This window comes from Pongo pygmaeus, chromosome 9 (assembly GCF_028885625.2).
Source record: "Pongo pygmaeus isolate AG05252 chromosome 9, NHGRI_mPonPyg2-v2.0_pri, whole genome shotgun sequence".
In the NCBI taxonomy this organism is placed as follows: domain Eukaryota; kingdom Metazoa; phylum Chordata; class Mammalia; order Primates; family Hominidae; genus Pongo; species Pongo pygmaeus.
Genome location: NC_072382.2, coordinates 135,694,499 through 135,698,730, shown reverse-complemented (window position 1 = coordinate 135,698,730; position 4,232 = coordinate 135,694,499). Strand labels below are relative to the sequence as shown.

Genomic DNA, 4,232 nt, shown 5'->3' with positions numbered 1-4,232 from the left:
CTACTAAATAGAATGAGTCAATAATAAAAAACTTCCCAACAAAGGAAATCTCAGGACCAGATGGCTTCACTGGTGAATTCTACCACACATTTAAAAAATTAACACCAATCCTCCTCAAACTCTTCCAAAAAGTTGAAGAGGAGGGAATACTTCCAAACTCATTCTTTTAGATGAGCATTGCCCTAAAATAACATACTGAAGCCAGCCAAATACATTACAAGAAAAGAAATCTAGAGACCAGTGTCCTTGATAAATATTGATACAAAAATCCTCAACAAAATATAGCAAACTAAATTCAACAGCATACTAAAAAGATTATACACCATGACCATGTAGAATTTATTCCTAGAATGCAAGGATGTTTCAAAATACAAAAATCAATCAATGTAGTACATGACGTTAGTAGAATAAAGGAAATAAAAACACATGATCATCTCAATTGATGTGGAAAAAACATCTGACAAAATTAAACACTTCTGATGACAAAAAAAAAAACTCAGTAAACTAGTAATAGAAGAAAACTACCTCAACATAATAAAGACCATATATAAAAAGCTTATAGCAAGCATCATGCTCTATGGTGAAAGACTGAAAGCTTTTCCTCTAAGGTTAGGAACAAGACAAGGATGTCTTGCTTTTGCCACTTCCATTCAATACAAAACTAGAGACCTGGTGCAGTGGCTTATGCCTGTCATCCCAGCACTTTGGGAGGCTGCTGCAGGCAGATCACTTGAGGTCAGGAGTTCTAGACCAGCCTGGCCAACATGGTGAAACCCCGTCTCTACAAAATATACAAAAATTATCTGGGTGTGGTGGCAGACTGCTGTAATCCCAGCTACTCAGGAGGCTGAGGCAGGAGAATCGCTTGAACTCAGGAGGTGGAGGCTGCAGTGAGCTGAGATCACATCACTGCACTCTAGCCTGGGCAACAGAGCAAGAATCTGTCTCAAACAACAATAACAACAACAATAGAACAAACCAACCCCTGCCCCCCACCAAAACCCAATATAATACTGGAAGTTCTAGCCATTGCAATTAGGCAAGGAAAAAGGGCATTCAAATTGGAAAAGAAGTAAAATCATCTGTGATTACAGATGGCATGATCTTACATGTAGAAAACCTAATGGTTTCACATACAAAAAGTACCCGTTAGAATTAATAAACAAATTCAGCAAAGTTGTAGGACACAAAAACAGCATGTAAAATCAGTTGCCTTCTATATGCTAAAAATGAATAATCAGAAAAGGAAATTAATAATATAATTCCGCCTAAAATAGCACCAAAAATACTTAAGAATAAACATATCTAAAGAGGCAAAGGCCTTGTGATACAGTTTGGACAGTCGTCCCTGCCAAATGTCATGTTGAAATGTAATCCCCAGTGCTGGTGGGAGGTGATTTGATCATGGGAGTGCATTTCTCATGAATGATTTAGCACCATCCCCTTGGTGCTGTTCTCGTGATAGTAAATGATTGTTTGTGAGATCTGGTTGTTTAAGAACTGCATGGCATCCTCCCCCACTCTCTCTCTTGCTCCTGCTCTCGCCATGTGATGATGTGCTTGCTCCTGCTTGGCCTTCTACCAGGAATAGAAGCTCGTGAGGCCTCCCCCAAAGCTGGGCAGATGCCAGAGCCATGCTTGTACAGCCTACAGAACCATGAACCAATTAAACCTCTTTTGTTTATAAATTACCTAATCTCAAGTATTCCTTTATAGCAATGCAAGAATGGCCTAATACACCTTGTATACTGAAAACTACAAGATATTGTGAAAGAAACTAAGTAGAACACATGTACATGTGTTCATGGATTAGAATACTTAAAATCATTAAGATATTAATGCTTTCCTCAGTGACCTACAGTTTCAGTGTATTTCTATCAAAATTCCATTTTTTTTTTTTTTTTGCTGAAATAGAAAAATCCATCCTGAAATTTACATGGAATCTCAAGACCCCAAATAGCCAAAACTATCTTGAAAATGAAGAATTAAAGATGGAGGTCTCACACTTGTGGGTTTCAAACATCTTACAAGCTAGGGTAATCAGAACAGTATGGTACTGGTATAAAGACAGACACATAGCCCGTCCGGTCGCGTCCCGTCCCGTCCTGCCGCCGCGCCTGCCAGCCATGAGCTCCACGCACTTAAACAAAGGCCCCTCCTATGGACTCTTGGCTGAGGTTAAGAACCGGCTCCTGTCCAAATATGACCTCCAGAAGGAGGCAGAGCTCCACAGCTGGATGGAGGGACTCACTGGCCTCTCCATCGCCCCGACTTCCAGAAGGGCCTGAAGGACTGGATTATCTTATGCACACTCATGAACAAGCTGCAGCCGGGCTCAGACCCCAAGATCAACCGCTCCGTGCACAACTGGCACCAGCCAGAAAACCTACGGCATGAACCCCGTGGACCTGTTTGTTCGAGAGTGGGAACACGATGCAGGTGCAGGTGTCTCTTCTCGCCCTGGCAGGGAAGGCCAAGACTAAGGGGCTGCAGAGCGGGGCGGACGTCGGTGACACGCACTTGGAGAAGCAGGAGTGGGACTTTGACGACGCCACCATGAATGCCCGCCAGTGCGTCATTGGGCTGCAGATGGGCACCCACAAATGCACCAGCTAGTCCCGCATGACCGCGTACAGCACGAGGAGGCATCTCTATGACCCCAAGAACCACATACTGCCCCCCATGGACCACTCGACCATCAGCCTCCAGATGGGTGCAAACAAGTGTGCCAGCCAGGTGTGCACGACGGCTCCCGGGACCCGGAGACACATCTATGACACCAAGCTGGGAACTGACAAGTCTAACAACTCTTTCATGTCCCTGCAGATGGACTACACGCACGGCGCCAACCAGAGCGGCCAGGTCTTTGTCCTGGGCCGGCAGATATACGACCCCAAGCACTGCCTGCAAGGCCCAGTGGCCGATGGGGCTCCCTCGGGTGCAGGCGACTGTCCTGGCCCTGGAGAGGCCCCTGGATATTCCGCTTACTACCAGGAGGAGACTGGCTACTGAGGCTCCCAGCACGTTCTCGTCCCCACATCGTCTCCCCGTCTGGGTTTTTGGGTTTTTCTGTATTTTCATCTTATTTTTTTTTTCCCGTTCAATGCTGCCAATCAACGAAGGGTCTGTGAGTGGCAGCGTGGAATCAGGCAGCACGGCTTTTTTCCGTCTTGCCTTGGTTCCTTCGCAGGACTCCCAAAGCGTGTAGGGTGAGGGTCCCCGCTGGCATGTTCAGGCTGTGGGCAGAACTGTGCTGGGGAGAAGAGACCTGGGCATGGAGGGAACCGGTCCCCAAAGGTTTCCAGTTGCCTCGCCTCTTTCCCCTTTTGTCAGCCGATCAGTTTATGGTTTCTGTACCCGCAAAAGTTTCAGGAAGTATTTACAAAACAACAACAACAACAAAAAATATATCTATTTTTTCCAGAGGAATAGGGTGGGGACAGTGGAGAGGTCCTGGAAAATGAGTCCCTTGGGAGAGGGGGCCCGGCCACGATGCTAAATAGCTCAGGCTCCTGAGTGGCTGGATTTCCCTAGGACCCTCAGACCAACAGACCTCAGACCCTCAGACCCGTCTCAGGGCCTGGTGGGGAAACTGAGGCCCGTACAAGGAAGTGGAATTCTGAGTTGTTGGGGCCAAGCCTGACCCTCTATCCATGCTAATCTCCCCCCCACCCCGCCGCCGGTCCTCCGCCACTGTGGCCTCAGTAGGTTTTTGTTGTTGTTGCGCAGACTGGAGTGCAGTGGGATGATCTTGGTTCACTGCACCTCCATTGCCTGGGCTCAAGGGATTCTTCTACTTCAGTCTCCCAAGTAGAGTAGCTGGGACTGCAGGTGCTGCACCATGCCTGGCTAATTTTTGTATTTTTAGTAGAGATGGGGTTTCACCATGTTGGCCAGGCTGGTCTCGAACTCCTGACCTCAAGTGATCTGCCTGCTTCCGCCTCCCAAAATACTGGGATTACAGGCATGAGCCACCGCGTGTGCCTCCTCAGTAGGTTTTAAGGGGCCCCAGCCGTTCTTTTCCCCTTCCAGGCCTGACCAGCTATACTGCTCTGTCTCCCTGCTCCCCACACACTCCACCAAATACTGCACAGGAACCCCCACCCAGGGGCCCTGCACCATGAGACAATGAGAAATAAGGACTGTAGACCAAATGCAATAGAACCTCTGTTTGTAAGAAAAAAAAAAGACAGACATATAGACCAATGGAAAACCATAGACAGCCCAGAAAT

The 4,232-nt window shown here is 47.1% G+C and overlaps 1 pseudogene; it reads left to right on the top strand.

Moving 5' to 3' along the window:
• Positions 1-2,126: 2,126 nt before the first annotated feature.
• LOC129008234 (calponin-2-like) lies at positions 2,127-3,012 on the top strand (annotated as a pseudogene).
• The last annotated feature ends 1,220 nt before the right edge of the window (positions 3,013-4,232 follow it).